Source organism: Macrotis lagotis, chromosome X, assembly GCF_037893015.1.
Source record: "Macrotis lagotis isolate mMagLag1 chromosome X, bilby.v1.9.chrom.fasta, whole genome shotgun sequence".
NCBI classification, from domain to species: Eukaryota; Metazoa; Chordata; class Mammalia; order Peramelemorphia; family Peramelidae; genus Macrotis; species Macrotis lagotis.
Window position 1 is genome coordinate 65,358,828 of NC_133666.1, and position 20,170 is coordinate 65,378,997.

A 20,170-nucleotide genomic window follows, 5' to 3' on the forward strand; every position below is an offset into this window, starting at 1 on the left:
AGAATATGAACATGGACCCATTCACACTATCAAGAAAAGCTAGTTTGGTCAGAACAAAAGAAAGCACTATTTGTCTTGGAGCCAAAAAAGAATTGGGATGAATGACCAGTTCTGCTCTTTTTAGCTATGTCCTTTCCCAGGAAAATCAGTTCACCTATGTGAGCATCAGTTTCTTCCTCTGAAGAAGGTGCAGAATCATACCTCCTTACTCTACAGTGGTACTATGAGGAATCTGTGAGGCAAGGTATACCACAGATTATTGGAAATTGCAAAGGATGATAAGGATATATTTTAGTAGTATTATTATATGTGGCATCTCTACCATCTCCAGTGGAATGCAGTTATACAGTTCAATGTCATTCAAGACAGACTATGAGTCTTTTCTGGTTAATTAACATATCATTGATTCAGCTCCATTCAGCAAAGATACAGGCCTACTATGTGCTGGATACTCAGGGAGCCACGTCAAAAAATCAATCAATCCCTAACATCAAGGAGTGCAGTCTACCCAATAACTCAACTTGTATATAGAAAGAAGAGAGGAAGGATAAAATGAAAGAAGGGACAAGAGAAATATTTATTCAATGTCAACTGCATATCAGACAGTTCTAACTGCTTTATGATTATTATAATCATCTCATTTAATCCTCACAACAACCCTAATAGATAGGGGTAGTTTGCTCCTTGTCCAGGGTGAAACAGCAAGTCAATGTCTGAGACTGGATTTGAACTCAAGTCTTCCTGACTTCTCATCCAGCAGTCTAGTCACTGTACCAACTCAATACCATCCAAGCATTTTGTAAAATGCCTGCCATGTGCCACAGACCATGCTATGCATTAGGGTTACAAATGTCAAGATCAAAACCATATTGTCTTGCCAGAAGTTCCATTCTCAAAGGTAAGAAACTAAGAACATGGGTGATATCAAGTAATCACAGAACAAAGAAGCACTAGTTCAACACGGAAAGCATTTGAGAGAAGGAAGCAAGCAAACGCAGTCGTAAAAAGGAAAGAAGGGAATACTTAATACATATTAGCTAAAAGCATCAACATTCAGATGGTTCCTCTTTTGACCATCAATTGGACCAATGAAATTCAGCTCCTATTTGATCAACTAACTTGAACTCACTCAATTGCTTTTGAGTTTCTTAGTGGTTACATCAAACATTAATTTGGTAAGCAAATCAATGATTTAGCAAAATCCGTAGACAGACGTGCCTCTGTGAACATGGAAAAACTTATGTAGATTCTAAAGCACAATAGGGTTCTATGACCCACTGTGTCTGTCTTCTGTGCAGGCACCCCCAAGAGGTAGATGATCAGCACATGTACACCCACACACAGACACAGAATTAGCTAACAATACATCTCTATCCCAGTATGGCTCCGATATAATCCTCCTCTCCCCTTCCAGTCTGAAATGTGCAGTCACATGGCCATTCTCTTTGCCAACACAGCCTTAGAGAATAGAGCATTCTCTTTGCTCAAGAAAATACGGTTCATGTTTCCTGCTCATTTTTTCTTTCCTTTTCTGAATCCTCACTCTTTCTGAGGGCAGACTGCCCAGACTTCTTTCCATTTTCTGACCTGACACACATTTTCACCATCCCATAATGCTTCAAGTTGAGTCATTCAAAGGCATCAAGAAACCTAGAACTTAGTTTATCTCACAAGGTCAACCACTTACATGGAACTTAATGGCAGGGACAGGTAAGATTGAACTGGATGGGGAGGCATTGGCAAAGGGTGTCCTTCTAACGAATATGTGCACCTTCTTCCAACATTTTAAGAGCTCTCAAAGGGATGAGGATCTTAGCTTCTGCTTGGCTCTACAGAGCAGAATCACAATGGTGTGTGTGTACATGCACGAATATTAAATTACACAGAGGTTGACTTCAGCTCAATACAGGGAAATGATCTGTAACAATGAGAACAGTCCCATATAGAAGTGGCCTTTGAAACCTTCCATGGTCCAGTCCTTGTCATTAGATGTCTTCAAGTAGAGTAAGACTACACTACGGGCATGGGAATAGCACAGCAGAAATGTTATTAAAAGTGAAGTTGGGGGGTGGCTAGGTGGTGCAGTGGATACAGCACCAGCCCTGGAGTCAGGGTTCAAATCCTGTCTCAGACACTTGATAATTACTTAGCTGTGTGGCCTTGGGCAAGCCACTTAACCCCGTTTGCCTTGCAAAAACCTAAAAAAAATCACTTAGCTGTGTGGCCTTGGGCAAGCCACTTAACCCCATTGCCTTGTAAAAACCTAAAAAAACAAGCAAGTGGAGTTGGCAAGAAATGAACTGAAAAGCTCTGTGACTCTGGGCATGCTCCTCAAGTTCTCTGAGTTAAGGTTATCATCTATACAAGAAGGTAGATGGACTTCCTGGCCTCTAAGGGCCATTTTTATAGTCATGATCCCTGATGGCCTGTGAAATCTCCTCAGACTGATTTGAAGATTTTAGGAGCTCCTGGAAAATGGAGTGAGAGAGGAGAAACCAACCATTCAGTCTTTCTGGGGACAGTGGGGAGGAGTTACTCTTGCCCAGATCTTGTTTCAGCTGTTACTGCCCTTGGACAGGTTCAAACCATGCTCAGAGATCTTTGGCAAATCAGGGATGTCAACTCCCTTCACAGGAATCTTTGTCCTCTCAGTTGGTGACTGACATTCCTCATAAGCAAACAGAGGACCTTCAGTTTTGTTGTTGTGTTTCAATTGTCTTTATATCTGAGAGAAGACCACACCAGGTCACTCATTTTATCTGTTTGCATGGTCTAATAGTTAAACTACTCAGGATGTTTTTTCTAAATATAAAAGGCTGCCAGGAGCTCAACAAAAAAAAAAATGATTTCACATCTTTCTTTCTATAGTTTTTTTTTTCTAAAAGGAAAATCTTACTACATTTAGAAACAAGAAAATTATATATTAAGCTTGTCCTGATACCCTTTGGAGATAGCGCAGCCCTGTGGTAGGCAATGTGGACCAGACAGTTAAAGTAATTCTCAAGTCTCTTAATTGCTGGAACCATTCCCTGACAGCAGTGAATTTTTTTGCCACGAATTTATTGCTGTTGTCATTTTAGTCATGTCCAACTCTCTGGGACCTCATCTGGGATTTTCTTGACAGATACCAAAGTGGTTTGCCATTTCCTTCTCTAGTTCATTTTACAGATGAGGAAAGTGAGGCAAACAAGGGTAAGTGATTTGCCTAGGTTCAGATAGCTAGTATGTATCTGAGTTCACATTTAAATTCAGGTCTTTCTGACTCTAGACTTGGTATTCTATCCATTGTGCCACACAGTTGACCTAGGAGACAGGCAAATAATGGAAACCAAAAGTCCTGTGCATACAAAAATCCATAGTTAATAAACAGACATTCAAAGTGTTGGCAATAAATCTTAGTGTATTCATTAGATTTCCCATCTTGTCCATCCATACTGAATGGGAAGCACCAAGTGTCTGACCCCCAAGGCCATCAATGAGGCACTGCAAGCCAGCTACTAACACTGGGTCAGGATCAGTTTCAGAGGCACAGGAAAAGTGAGGAAGAAATCAAACAGGACAGTGACCACTTCAGGGGACTGAATGGCACCCTACTTCTATCCCCATCTACTTTGAAGACATAATCAAAGCTTCTGGCAACTCAGTGGAATCAGAGGCCTTGACAGACTGAGATCAGCAGTGTGGAATATGTATGATTTGGGTTCAAATTCTTCCTTCTGTGACCCTTCACTTAACCTTGAAATCTCAATTCCTTTTTCTTTAAAACAGGCAGTATGGTGAGAAATATCACTTATATCAAGGCATTACTGGGAGGATACAATATTTCTGTCTCATATCTATGAACATATGTGCCCTTTTACAAAGGAATTATCATTAGTATATATAGGACCTCAATAATGTATTCTTCCTGTATCCCTTTTTTCATTGTCTTTGATGAATTTCAAATAGGAACACTCTGAAGACCAAACAACATCCTCTTGCAATTAATATTCTGTACAGTCTCAAACAGGCAGATAAAATGAGTGGTTTTTATAATTGAGATTAATTTAAATTTTCATTAACCTTCCTCAGGCCAAAGACTACAACATATGGGATAAGGGAGATGGAACAGACCTTCTTGTATCTGCACCCCCCCCCTTGATTGTAATTTCTTCTCTAGGTCTCTATGTTTTTACAGTTTTTCATGCCATGTGGCTTGTAAACTTAGGTATAACTCCCTCTTAGACTTGAAAGTTACATTCACTTCTACTCAGGAATGAATGAGGGTAAAACGAATCGAAGGCTAGGCAGGATTTAAGGCAGGCTTAAACTGTCTCCTTAGCAGATGCCAAGTCTGATAACATTAATTTACATTATTATGTGTTGAGTACATGCACTGAATAAAGAAAAGTTTTGTTCCATATATCAAACATCCTTACAATGCTTCAATCTATTTTATAAATGTGGAGCAAATGATTGAGTGAAAAGTGTGGAATTCAAAGTTTTTCAACAAAGCTAGTATAAATAGGAAATGTCAAAAATATAGGCAACTCTACCCAATATGGTAAGAAGCAGATGAAAATGTAGTTGGGAAATATTTAACAAATAAAAATACAACAAAACATAAGTAGCATATTTTAAAACTAACTCAAGAGGAGAGCAGCATACTGATTCAGAAAACCATATATTTACGTTATCCATGATCTAAGATATTTTTGCTTTCCCAATTATTTCCCAATTACAACTTATCTGCCTGAGCTGCACTCCAAAGTGTTACAGGTAGGTAGTGTTGGACCTTGTCTGATTTAAATGTCACAGCACATTCAAGAGACTTGTTCAATTATCAGTTGTTATTATTATTATTATTATTATTAATTATATTAATTATGATTATAAATCATAACTTTCTCTTTACAACCTTGGGACTTTGAGGCATGCACTTTTTGGTTCTCAGACAAATATACTGCTTTCTTGTGTTAAAAATATTTCTGGAGTGATACCAACTCTCTAGAAAGCTTTGGAATTGCCTATTCTTTGTTGGAGGACTTTATTTTTGGAATCAACCAAATGTCATAGAGTGCAAAGACAAATGATTAATCATTTCATGGATGGCGATAACCAGACCCCCCCCCCTTTCCCATATGCATTATGGAAGGAGTGAAGGATCAGAAAAGAGGCAAACCTCCGAGAAGATGCGTCAATCATCCAGCAACAAGAAAGTTCTTAAGCACCCATTCCATTTCACCCCTTAAACAATGTGCAGAGCAAACACTGGCAAACATCAGCCTGACTTTTCAATAGGGTAGCTGTGAGTATATATCTTTACAAAAGAAGTCCAAGGTAATTGGGGAGAAAAGGCCACTGAAGAAGAGAAGAAGATCAGAAGAAGAGTTCTTGTCTTAATGAAGGAAACAATGAATTCATGAGGAGAGAGGGCACTGGAGGCAGAGAGGACAACAAACAGACACAAAGATAGACACCTTTGTGTAAGGAATAGAACTAGGACACAGAAGAGATAAAGGAAGTCATATCTAACAAGCTTGGAAAAATAGGTTGGATCCAAGTTATAAAGAGCTTTCAAAGCCAACTAGAGGAGTTGATAGTGGTTCCTAAATGCAACTGGAAGCCATTGGAGTAATGTGAAGACAGGATGCATATGAACAGACTTGTGCTTTATGCAAATTACTTCAGCTGCTGTGTGACAGATAAGCTGGAGGGATATTGCACAAAGACCAATTAGGAACCACCAGTAGTGATGTAGGATAAAAGTGATGAGCATTTTGAACAAAGGCGCAAGTGTTTTCTTTCAGTTGATATTTTATTTTTTCAATTGCATGTTGTGAAAGTTTTTTTCCTTTAACATTTTATTTATTTTGAGATTTACAATTTTCCCCCCAATCTTCCTTCCCCCTCCCACAGAAGGCAGTCTGATAGTCTTTACATTGTTTCCATGGTATACAATGATCTAAATTGAATGTGATGAGACAGAAATCATATCCTTAAGGAAGAAAAAGAAAGCATAAGAAAGTGCAGAATTACATAATAAGATAACAGGTTTTTTTCTCCTAAATAAAAGGTAATAGCTTTCGTCTTTGTTCAAACTCCATAATTCTTTCTCTGTATACAGCTGGTATTCTCCATTGCAGATACCCCAAAATAGTCCCTCGTTGTTGCACTGATGGAATGAACAAGTCAATCAAGGTTGGTCATCACCTCCATGTTGCTGTCAGGGTGTACAATGTTTTTCTTGTTCTGCTCCTCTCGGTTAGCATCAGTTCGTGCAAATCCTTCCAGGCTTCCCTGAATTCCCATTCCTCCTGGTTTCTAATAGACCAATAGCATTCGTTCCATGATATACATATACCACAGTTTGTTCAGCCATTCTCCAAATGAAGGACATTTAACCAATTTCCAATTCTTTGCCACCACAGGGCCGCTATGAATTTTTTCTGTACAAGTGATGTTTGTACCCTTTTTTATCATCTCTTCAGGGTATAGACCCAGTACTGGTATTGCTGGATCAAAGGGCATGCACATTTTTGTTGCCCTTTGGGCATAATTCCAAATTGCTCTCCAGAAAGTTTGGATGAGTTCACAACTCCACCAATAATGTATTAGTGTCCCAGATTTCCCACATCCAAGGGAAAAGTCTTAGGCATGGAGAGGAGTCAGAAATAAGAGCTATGTTGTAGAGGTAATGTCAAGATTTAGTAGTTGATTGGATATGTGGCATGAAAAAGAGTCATGCTTGCAGGTAACACCAAGCTTATGAACCTGGAGGGGAGTCATGGGGAGAGGGGAGAAGATAAGTTCTGTTTTTATCATCCGATATTTGACATGTCTACATGATATATAGTTTGTAATGCATAGTAGATATAAAAGTGGAGGGAGTGGGAAGATACAGTTTATGTCTAATCAGCCATCCAATTTAAGACATACACAATTCAGGCTTAAGCCAAAATTAGTTGATTAGGCATTCCTGCTCTGAAAACATGTCAAACACTTTAGGCTCCAATGGTATGTGCTGAAGCAATCTTGAGAATCTAAAAACATTGAAAAACCAGGACTCCATTGGACACAGTAACAACAACATGGTGTGATGGTCAACTACGAATAATTCTGTTCTTTGCAGCAAAACAGTGATCTAATACAATTGCAAAGGACTCATGAAGGAAAATGCTATCCACCTCCAGAGAAAGAACTGATGAAGTCTGAATGCAGACTAAAGTATATGATGTTCAATTTAATGTTTTTGTGGGTTTTTTCCTTTGGATTTTTTTCTTCTTTCCAAAGATGACTAATATGGAAGTTTGTTTTACATGATTGTACATATATAACCTACAACAATTTTCATTTCAGGGAGGCAGGAAGAGAGGGTGAAAAAAATTGTAATATAAAAAATTTTTAACAAATGAATCTTAAAAATTATCTTTACATGTAATTAGAAAAAAACTAAAAGACTATTTAAGAAAACACTTAGTTTGGTATCAATGGTAACCACACAAGAAAAAATAGATCCATTTATGCTATCTTTATTGCCTCTCTAACATCTCAGAGAATGAGGTTTTGTCTATGCCACCAATTCAGATTTCCTTATTATGTGTGATGTGTTTTCCAAGATACTTTAAACATTTACATTTTACTTTTGGAGTCATGAAAACTTGGATTCAAATCCTGCCTCAAGCATTGCCTAGATTTCTGACCCAGGACAAGTCATGTATCCTCTGCCTCAGTTTCCTCATTTGTAAAATGGGGATAATAAAGCATTTACCTCCCAGAGGTGTTGTGAAGATAAAATAAGCTAATATTAGAAAGTTCTGTGCAAATCTTAAAGTTGAACAGAAATGCTAATCATAATGGAAATAATAGAAACCAAAAAATTAATAATAATAATTTTAATAATCATTTAACAATGGTGATTTCCAACATGTGCTGATTTTCTTTGCTTGCAAACTGAAGCAATTAAGAGGTTAATTAAAGCTCTTAATGGCAAAATACCATCTTCTTGTGCTATGTTTTATCCACCCACCTTTTCATTTCCATTGGAAATGAGCAGAATGGTAAGGGAAAATGCTGGGATCTGCACTGAAAGGATCTGAGTTAAAGTTCTGCTTCCTTCACCTACTAGCCATATGACCTTTGGTTAAGTCACTCAATCTTCTTGGGCTACAGGTTACACATCTATAAAGTGAGGGGGATTGGACTAAATAGTCTCAGAAGTCATGTGTATATTTAAATCATTAGGGGTATAAATTGCATAGTCTAGGTCCGTATATCTACTTGGATTCTATTTACCTACTTGGAAATAATACATGTTCAGACATTCATTCATGCATTCAATATTCATTTAGTATCTCCTTTGTACAAAGTGCCATGAAAAGAAGACACAGGCCTTTGCCTATAAATGGGGGGGGGATCCAGATTTTAAACAGATTTAATCCAGATTTTAATTTAATTTAATTTAATCCAGATTTTAAACACCAATAAACACTATTACCATGAAGAATTTCCCTTAATATGCACACACTTCCACATTTAATAGTGATTAATATAATCACTATAAAGTATATAAATACACACAAAGTATTTTAGTTATTGATATGATATAAATAATACATAATATATATGTATATGTCCTGTATATAAAGTATTTTATGTCAATACTGAGTAATATCCTCAAAATTGATGATGGGATCCTAAATAGACTTAGGTTTCATTTCCCATGTCATATGTCAGTTACGGCGATGCTTCTTTTAAGATTGTGTTTTGCTCACTAGAGAAAATAAACTTAAAATCATTAATATAACAGATTATACTTGTCACAGAAGATAATGATACTGATTGGTAAAGAAAGCACTTAATCAGGAACTCTCCAGTTCAGTGAAATCACATTTGGATGCAAAAATATCCACATGCATATATGTGCTTGTGCATGATATGAACATATATGAAAATATACATTTGCATTCACACATGCTTCTTTTGATTGCATAAGTAGATTTAGATAAAAAGTCTAAGAAAGAAAAAGACTTGGTAAAAAACATTGGGCGCTAGGTGGCACAGTGGAGTCAGGAAGACCTGAGTTCAAATATGGTCTCAGAAACTTAATTACCTAGCTGGGTGATCTTGGTCAAGTCACTTAAACCCATTGCCTTAATAAATAAAACTAAAAAAAAGAAGCCAACATAAAAACCTCAAAGACCCAAAGATTCAGTTTCTCTGCCCATTCTTCCCATATTAGTCTATGGCATTCATATAGAATGCACCCTACAGAACCTGTAGATTTTATTTTCTGAATATATGAATTTTTTTTTCTTCATGTTTTCTCTTGGGTCTAAAAAAATATCCATACCAAGCTTACTACTTAGCCCACATTTTGAAAGTAGAGTAGACCAATTATCAGCAATTTTTCCATTAGCAGATAGACCCATCAACCTTTAAAGGTCATCTTCTGAAATTTCCCCCTTCTTTTGTACAAACTGCTTCAGTTGGACATGTTCCTTCCTACTTAGGGAGGATCTATACCATCCCAAGGAGCCACTTTTCAACTTGACGGAGAATAAATTAAGACCTGTTAGTTTCCTGGTTGCCTGAAAGTTGATTTGGCAAAAAACCATTAGGAAATGAATTTTGACTAATAAATCCTTTAAAAAAAACAGCAATTCCAAGTGTTTTTTTCCCCACTCACCCAGCTGATCACAAAGATTATTTATGAAAAATTACTCAGATTCCCAGAGCCTGGGCCCAACAGGTCCATTCAACAGAGTAAGCATTCCAGTAATAACCTTATGGGCTTCCAGGCACACTGCTGCTGCAATCACAACAAAAAGCCACGTGCCAATGTTCTTTCGAGTTACAGATGGTCTTATTCCCAAAACAGCGGAACAAACAGTGTTTTTTTCTTAAGTGACATTTCATAAGCCCTTGTTTGTACTTCTCTCCTGGATGAAGATAGTGAAATAATTCTAAAAGTTAAGTTTTCCAAATGATTGGTTCAACAATATGGTAAATAATTACTTTCTATATACTTCTTCAAATCTCTAAGTTTCAAATAAAAGAAATTATGTGCTTGGTGGGGAGTTTTTTCTCTTAACTAATCCTCTCAAGTTAACAAGTTAGAACTACTTTGGGCAAGTTACATGAGTTAATTCTCGAAAAAACTTTAATTGGAAAAGATAGCTACTTTGGACAAATTACATGAGTTAATTCTGGAAAAAAATTAATTCTTAGAGGTCTCACAAAGCATCCTTTCCTCAAACTGAATTCACATGCCTGAAACAGTCAACTCAAGCAAATGTGCGAGCTTGTATCTTGAGAGTCTGGCACAAAATCCTCTGATAACCAAAGCAAACATTGATCCGGTCAGGTCAAAAAAATAAAAGGTACAAAAGGATGAAAGAATTGGGCAAAGGTACTGGGTACAGCATTTGGAAAGAAATGGGTCTTGAGTATGGGTGTTAAAACAGATATATGGCAGTCATCTCTCCCTGGAGGGCACAGACGACCTCCATAATCTGCAACAGGAAGAGTGTGATGCCCCCCACCCACCCACACCCCCCACAGCTAGCAAATTAATCTTATTTGTGCATGAATGGATAGTAGAGACATCAAGTAATAAGTGATGGGGAATTCGAAAGAAAGGCTAAGGCAGTGAAATGTTAAAAGTGAATGACAGAATACAATCCTGCTGTGTCATTCCAAAAAAAGAGATGTCAAATTCCATGGAACAAATATTACAGTAGGAAGTAAAATAAATATTGACTGAGGAAATCCCCAATACTGATAAATGGCTAAGGACTCCCAGAGATCACAGAATAGCAAAACGGCATTTCAGAATGATCCAAAATTAATATTATATAGATGTATATATATATAAAAGTATATTTTTACATACACACACATATATGTATAAAACTCTTATAACAAGGTAGAATGAAATTAGGTTGGAAACAACAACTTTCAATATAGAATTAAAATTAAAAAATATAGCAAAAACAGGAATAAATGAAGAAATATCTATCCAAAGAAGTGGAAGCTTATAAAGCAAAAGAAATTTCTGACACAAAAAGACAGAACCAAAACAAAATTTAGCACAAGAGAAAGAAAAGGACCTACTATGAAGGAACATTTGAACTCTACATTAAGATCAAGTCATTGGCCTTTATAGACGGAAAGTACAAAGGTGACTTAAGCATTGTAGGAATCCCTCCAAAACTAGAAAAAAACAAATAATAAACTTAAATACCACAATCAGGGAAACAATATAAGAAAACTATCCAGAACTTCTAAATATCAACATAATTCACAGATTTGTCCACTGCTAAATAAAACCTTCCCCAATACAAACACTAAAAACGGGGGTTAAACTCAACAATTTCCAAAACCAACACCTTTTGCAAGCAGTTAGTAGGAAGGCCTTTACATACATGGGGAAAGCAATTCTATGACAGGATTTCATATTCATAGGAAATTAGAGGGAGTCATGGAATAATAGCTTTCAAAAAACAAAAGTTCAAGTTGTACCACAAAAATAGTGTATCTTACAAACCTGAGTTTAATCATCAATATTTTAGAGTATTGCCAGTTGAAAGGCTGGCAGATGGGCTGCTGGATATAACAAAGCATAAGAAGATCTGTACTGGGGAGTAATGGATAAAGCAGTGATGAAAAAGAAATTGGGGCCTGGTGGTGAAGGACTTTAAAACCAAACAGAGGAGTTTACTTTCGATTCTAGAGGTAAAAAGGAATCAAAAAATGTAGAAAAGAGACCACACTAGATAATTAAATTTGAGTTTTTGAAATTCAACTACTTTCTCACTAACAAAATCAAGGAACTAGAATAAGACAACAATTAATTGATTCATGGAAAATTTTTTTCAAAACATGGAAAAAGTATTTTTATCAAATATCTGTGCTAAGGGTCTGACATTCAAGATACATAAGGAAACTAATTCATATATGTAAGTCCAGGAGTAACTGCTCAATGTAATTGCTCAAAGGATATGAACGGAGAGTTCTTAGCAGAATTTTTTTTTTTTTTAAGGTTTTTTTTGCAAGGCAAATGGGGTTAAGTGGCTTGCCCAAGGCCACACAACTAGGTAATTATTAAGTGTGTGAGACCGGATTTGAACCCAGGTACTCCTGACTCCAAGGCTGGTGCTTTATCCACTATGCCACCTAGCCGCCCCTCAGCAGAATTTAAAATGATTAACTACCATATGAAGGATTGCCCCCAATAATGTGATGAGAAACACCAACTAGAATGTCAGAATTCACTCCATCGATGGTAAATTGGCAAAGAAGACCAAAGAAAAAGTTCATATACAAAGTATTCCCAAAGATAGGTACATTATTACAATGTGCTGGGGACAAAAAGTGATGAAATATCTATGCTCTGTGATAGAGAGCCTACTATGAGGCAAAGATGTTGAAGAGCTCCAAGGGGGGTAAATTTCGATGTGCCCCCAATATATTTTATCAATATATCTTATGGAAACAAAAACTGGGAGAAAAAAGTAGATTGTCTATAAATTGGGGAAGAATTGCATTTGCTCTTTGGTAACAGACAAAGCAATAAGAAGAACTAATTTTTTTTTTTTTGCAGTAAATAATACTTTATTTTTTCAACTATAATCAATGGTGATTTTCAACAATCTCTTTTTGTGGCTAGGTTTTGAGTTACAGCTTGGAAAATCAGATAAACTGATGCAAAATAAAGTAAGGAGAGATGGAAAACCCATATCCATCTGAAAATATAAATGGAGAAAAAATAAGGAAAAGCAAAACTGAACACTGAGTAGTTAATGAAGAGAAAAACAAAACACACGTGCCAACCTTCCTTCTTTATAGCAGCATGATCTCTGGATGTGGAATACCACATAGACTGTAAGGCTTGTGAGAGGTATAATTTGTTTTAGTGAAATATTTTCTCTTTTATTCCTTGTTACAAGGGATGACTTCTGTGAAGGAGAGAGGAAGTTACACATTAAAATAATTAAAGAGATGTGAAAAAGATATTAATAAAAATTTAAAAACAATTTAAATGAAGAAAAATAAAATAGAGTCACACATCTCTAGAAAGCCAAGAATGAATAACAGAAGATATTTAGGTATTTTCTAGTTTAGCTTCAGTCTCCTAACAATTATATATCAAGTCTCATAACAAAGTTTTTTTTTTCTTAATATAACGCATATGTTTCTATTGAGCAAGCTTATCCCTTAATCCTCTACTTCCTGAAAGAATAAATCTGAAGAAGGGCTAATCATTTTATTTGGAAATTTCAATCGAGACGGACTGGGAGTTGGGAGATTCTAGGCACTGGAGTTCAACAAACCAGGTTATTTTTTGCCGCATAATTACTAAAATGCCAATAACTCTCTAGTCTCTGGCTCTTCAATACCTGTGTTTATTTATTATAGGTTCTGTACTGTCAGATTTCACTCACTAGAGATTTAACTCCAATTATGTCAAGAATAGTATAATACAAGTATTAATAAGAGATGCCAAAGCAAATTTCATCTTTAATCACATTATGGCAAGGGAATTAAAAGAGTCCCTACTCTTACAAGCATCTTCAATCTCTCCCTCTCTACAGGCTTCTTACCCAATCACATTCAAACATATTCTAGTCTCCCATATCATAAAATTAATAAAAACAACCAAACAAAAAAAGCCACTGCCTGATCTTGCTAAATTGTTCTAGATATCAACAACCTCTTCCAATCGATTAAATGTCAAAACTACTTAAACTCAAGATTGACATCCTTTGCCGAGACTTCTCATCTATCTTTTCAAGTCCCTGAATTCTGGCTTTTACCTTTATAACTCAACTGAAGCTGCCCATTTGATAGATGGGGAAACTTCTCTAAGGAAAGTGACAAGGCAAAGTATTCCTAATCTTTTGTTAAGATGACCTCCAATTTCCCTCTGTTTGGTTTCATCCAATTCCATCAGTAATGCATGCCAAAGATTAATATTTTTGTAACATTTTTTTAAAAACCACACCATTACCCTGTTTCAGAAACTATAATAAAGGGAGATGTCTCGACAAGTCTTTTAACAAGGGAGTGATTCTGCCCTTAAGCTTCCACATTTGGCAATAAGTGATTCTGAGACTTCCAGGGAGGTATGGGGAAAGGTCCATTCTTCACTCAGATCACATGGGAGCCACTCTCAAGTCATCTTACATTTGGACCAATGCAGGCTACTTCTACTTTGATTTTCTTTTCCCAAGATGATTGCTGAACACTGATATCAAGGTGAAATTCTCCAGGTCACATTATCAATGTTGAGGTCCAGAACCCTTGAGGCAATCAGGTAGACCTGACTGGTAGGTAGCAGTGAGGATATGATCAATAAAGAAAGATGCCTGAAACTTGGACTCTGAAGGAGATAGTACAGAGAGGAGGTGAAACGTCTTGCAAATTGCTTTATATAATTCTAACCAGTAACCTCTCAGCAGAGTATAAGAGTAGTTAGTAATGTTGCTTGTTTAAGTTTTTTTTTTTTTTCCTGTCAAATGTGTGTTTGCATTTTGTGTTTAGAATATCTTTGGGGCACATGAAATAAATAACTGCCCCATACCTAAATTACACCGTATATTGTGGACGTTTTAAAATTCCCTGCCTGCTACCGATTCCCAGCATGGATAGACCCTAGATACGAACCAAAGTCTTAGTTATCAATAGTCTTTCCTTGGGATGGGGGTGGATGAATTAGGGGGACAAAACAAGCTTAGGAGTATGAGAGGAAGAGAACTAAACCTAATCAAGATTGGAGCTCTGGGTCAAGAATAAAGGGGGTTCTGGATTGTAGAAAAGGGCAAGTTGCCCATTCCCTTGGGTTTAGCAATGATTTTCAATCTTAGAACACTCATGCTTTAAAATTGTATTCTTTATTTGACTAAAGCATCTGGGTTTTGCTAATTATGTATCATTAGCAACTTGAACCTGTTTTGTTTTCTGTGCGAATGCATTTAACACAAAAGGACTAGCAAGGAAAATATAACCAGAATTACAAGAAGCAAAATTTAGTATCCAACCATCTCTCTCCTATTAAAATTTAGTTCCACAAATCAATAATGGATTCCACTAGCCACATGGAAGTGCTACTGAGGCTAGAGTTTTTTTCTTAAGGATGACACAAGAATATTAAACAACTCTCCAAATTCAGTACAGTGGGGGGGCATTGGGTTCTAGTCCTACACCTGAAAATTGTGTGACCCTGGGAAAGTCACTGGTCCCAATGATTTTGTTTCCTCATCTCTAAAGTGAGCGGACAAGAAAAAAAATGCCTCTAAGGTTCCTTATAAAAATGCAGACAATTATCTGACTCCACAACTTTCAATTAGCTTATTATCTGGGGAAATTTTCAAGCATTTACAATGGTAGCTATTTCATCTAAGAATTAGTTGAACCTGTTCATTTATCTGCTTAAGTACCCATGAAGGTTCAGAACTCACAGGAACAACTAGTCATGCATGCTTTCAGAACACTTTACCAAATTCACATCAATTGTTTTTTACAACCTGCTTATAACTTAGACACATTTCTATCTTATAGAGAAGGAAACTGAGGTCAAGCATTTGTCAAATGCCGCACAGTTAATAAGGATCTGTAAAGAAGGACATTGGATCATGCCCGACCATCAATGCTTTTAAGACCCAAATGCTAAGGCTTAGGTCCAAGATGGCTGCCTCAATGAGAAGATGACCACCCAGTTTCCCCCTACTTATTCCACCAAAAACCTGAAATTCTATTCAAAGTGGCAGGCTGGAGGCTTGGATGTCTGTATGTTCACTGACTTTGCTGGCTTCCTTTTACCCTATTGCTTGTAAACTTCTGGCAGGTTTTGAGTGGTTCTGGGTTGTAGTATAAGGAGTCATTTATTGTTGTTTCCCATTGGATTGCTTGATCACTGTTTGGTCTGGTGTGAGAAGCCAGAGATGCATGAAGGTGATAAGGCTCAGTGTGTGGAGGAAGCAAGAAAAGAGAGTCCTACAAAGAAAGCCCCAAAGCGGTCAGAAAGCTCCAGGAATCAGGCCCTGGAAGCTACAGGGAGAATTGCTGGTGCCAGAATATTCCATAGTCAAGGGCTCTGAGATCCTTCATATATTTTTGTTTTAAGAGGGTGCGGGGGCAAAGCAAAGTTGAAAATCCAGTTTTCTGAACCTCAAAGATTCAGGGTGGCCTAATTTTGAAAGGCAAAGTTTTAGCATAGGAATCCAAGTGGCCTAGGGCAAAAACCCAAACCAAGCAAGGCTGACCATTTTTGCCCCCAAATTCATCACATGATAGAGCCTGATCAGGCAAAAACCTTTAATTTAGAAAATATAGCTGAAGAGATTTATAAATCAAAAATAAACGTCAGTATAAAAATGCTTGTCTAACTAAAGCTTTATTCTTTCTTCCTTATCACTACCAAGTACTAATTTTGGAACAACTTCAGAGACTCAAATGGGAGAAATAGATTTTCCACAAGGATTATGAGACTGCTTAGAAGAAAGGAAGCAAAAGAGGAATTAAATAAAAGCTCTGGAGGAAAGAACTGGAAGAAGAATAACTAGTTCAATATAAAACATGGTAAATCTGACCCAAGAAATTGATATCCCGAAAACTAGAAGAGATTAAATAGAAATCAATGACTCTATTTGACTGAAATAAATAGTAAAACAAAATAAACAGATTGAAAAAAGAGAAAAATATAAGGAATATGATTAAAAAATAGCACCTGTGTTGGGCATCAAATCAAGGAGATATAGTTTAAGAGTCATTAGACTCTCTGAAAATGCTGATTTTTAAAAAAAAATTCTCTACACTGTATTTCAAAGAATCATAAACAAAATGCATCCAGATCTACTAGAAGCAGAGGACAAAGTAGACCTGAAACAAGCAGAGTCCCAAGAATATCATAGTCAAAATCTAGAGTTTTCATGCCAAAGGAAAAAAAAAACTGCCCAAACCTAGAAAAACTCAGTTAAAATTCCAAGAAAACATAGTGAAAAACTCACAAAACTTGGCAGATTCCATAACGGAGAGGTGCTGGAATGCAATCACAAGAAATAGGAATACAATCAATAATAATTTACCTGGAATCAAAAGATAATTTTACAGGGGAAAAGGTGGATTTTTAATGGAATAAAGGATTATCAATTATTCCAAATAGTTCCACCACAACCACATGACAATCAATTAACATTAAGTGCTCACTATGCTGATCACTGTGTTACTAAGCCCTTGAGATAAAAAAAAAAAATGATGCAAAATATAGTCCCTGCCTTTAAGGAGCTTATAATATAAATACTATCATGACTTTGAAAATCTGCCATTTTTATAGTGCATTACTCAGCTGACCCTCATAATGCCTCTTTGAAGCAAATGCTACAAGTATTATCACCTTTTTATAGATTATGCAACTGAAGTTCTGAGTGATTAAGAGCATTGTCCACAGTCAGAAATATAAGAATTACAGGAGAGGAGATACAATCCTAAGTTTCTAGTACTGGTTCTAGAGTCAGCAAAACTATTTTTTAGTGAATAGCATTTTTAGTATTTTATTTTTTCCCAATTAAATGACAAGATAGTTTTCAACATTCATTTTTGTAAGATTTTTACTTTCAAATTTTTCTTCTTCCTTCCTTTTACAATCATATTACACACATTTCCATATATGTTTGGAAAGAAGTCATAACAAAAAGGAAAAAGCACAAGAAAGAAAAAATAGTATGCCTTGATCAGCATTTAGACTCCATAGCTCCTTCTCTGCATGTGGATGGTGTTTTCCATGACAAGTCTTTTGGAATTGTGTTTGATCACTGTATTGCTGTGAAGCGCTAAGTCTATCACAGTTGGTCATCATACAGTGTTGATGTTAATGTGTACAATGTTTTCCTGGTTCTGCTCACTTCACTCAGTATCAGTTGATTCAAGTCTTTCCAGGTTTTTCTAAAATCTGCCTGCTCATCATTTCTTATAGCACAATAGTAATCCATTACATTCATATAGCACTACTTGTTCAGACATTTCCCATTTGATGACTATCCTCTCAATTTCCAGGTCTTTGTTGCCACAAAAATACTTGCTAGAAATGTTTTTATACATGTAAATCCTTTTCCCTTTTTTATGATATCTTTAGAATATAGATCTAAGTAATGGTATTTCTAGATTAAAGAGTTTGCAGTTTTCTAGCCCTTTGGGCACAGTTCTAAGCTGCTCTCCAGAATAGTCAAAGCAGTTCACAACTCCACCAACAGTGCATTAATGCTGGGGTATTCCAGTTTTCCTACATCCCTTCCAACAATGAACATTTTCCTATTCTGTCACATTATCCAATTCCATAGGTAAGGTGGTACTCAGAGTTGTTTAATATGTATTTCTTTAATCAATAATGATTAAAAGCATTTTTTCATATAGCTATACATAGCTTTAATTTCTTCATCTGAAAATTGCCTATTCAAGTCCTTTGACCATTTATAAACTGGGGATAGCTTGTATTCTTATAAATTTGACTCAGGCTTCTATATGTTGGATAAGTGAGGCCTTTTATCAGAAGCACTTGCTGTAAAAATTATTTCCTAACTTTCTGCTTTCCTTCAAAACTTGGTTGCATTAATTTTACTTGTGCAAAGACTTTTTAAACTTAATGTAATCAAAAGTGACCATTTTGTATTTTATAATATTCTCCGTTTCTTCCCCTCTCCATAGATCTGATATGTAAACTATTCATTGCTATCCTAACTGGCTTATGGCATCATCCTTTATGTCTAAATCCTGTACCCATTTTGATTTTATCTTGGCTTAGGATGTGAAATGTTGGTCTATACCTAGTTTCTGCCATTACTGTTTTCTAGTTTAACCCAGCAGTTTGTGTCAAATAGTGAGTTCATAGCCCAGAGGCTGGAGCCTTTGGGCTTGTCAAACAGTAAATTACTATAGTCATTTACCACTGTATCTTGAGTACCTAATCTATTCCACTGATTCTCCACTCTTTTTTTAGCCAGTTCCAAATATAATTTTGATGACTGCTTCTTTATAATGTAGTTTTAGATCTGGTATGGCTAGGCCACCTTCCTTTGCATATTTTTTTCATTAATTCCCTTAATGTTCTTGACCTTTTGTTCCTCCAGATGAATTGTGTTATTACTTTTTCTAGCTCTATGAAATAATTTTCAGTACTTTGATTGGTACGACACTGAATAAGTAGATTAATTTGGGTATAAGTGTCATTTTTTATTATATTGGCTGTCAGGAAGCTTTGAATTCAAATACAAGCTCAGACACTAGCTATATGACCCTGGGCAAGCCATTTAACCTCTCTTTGCCTCAGTTTCCTCAACCATTAAACAGGGATAAGAACAGAGTTTATCTGCCAGGGTTGTTGTGAGGATCAAACGAAATAATAATTGTAAAGCAATCAGTACAGAGCCTGGCACATGTTAGGCACTTAATAATACTTATTCCCATCTTTTTTCTTCTCTCTTTTTGAATATTATGGACCTATGATTTTGACAGTAAGGTAGCTTGCCTCCCATCAATAATAATAATATTATATATATATATATATATATATATATATCCCAAATGCCTAAAATCTATTGAGGATTTATCTGACCCTGTGATTTTGTAACATTGAATTTATTTCTATTACTTTTGATAAAGTGCATTTAAATTCACCCTGGCCCTAGATTACAGATATTATCAAGTTTGATTTACAAATATTCAGAGAACACAGCACTTAATTTCTTGGGATTCAATATTGCTTGCTATTGGGAGACTTGTCAGGAGCCTGTGGAAGCTCCTGACATATGTTAATTGTCTGTATAGGGCTGTATAAGGTGTGAGACCATATTGGGAGGTACTAGCTTTAAATTAAACGAAGGTGGATAGAATTAGATATCCTTATGCCTATGGTGTTCCTCAACTTCTCTGTTCTTGTTCATCCCCAAGTCAATCAATCAACCAATGAAGTTGTATTTTATGGTTGACATAACCGAGGCAAAGAGAGGTTAAGTGCTGTAACCAGAGTCACATAGCTAGCACGTGAGGCTGTATTTAAACTCAAGTTTTCCTGACTCTTAACCAAGTAGTAGGTAGTATACTACATCTCCTAGATGACTCAGGATCACAGAATATGTGCCTTTTTTAGGTATTAGGACAGAGATGGAGATTTGAGGTGGTGTAGTAAAAAAGAGAA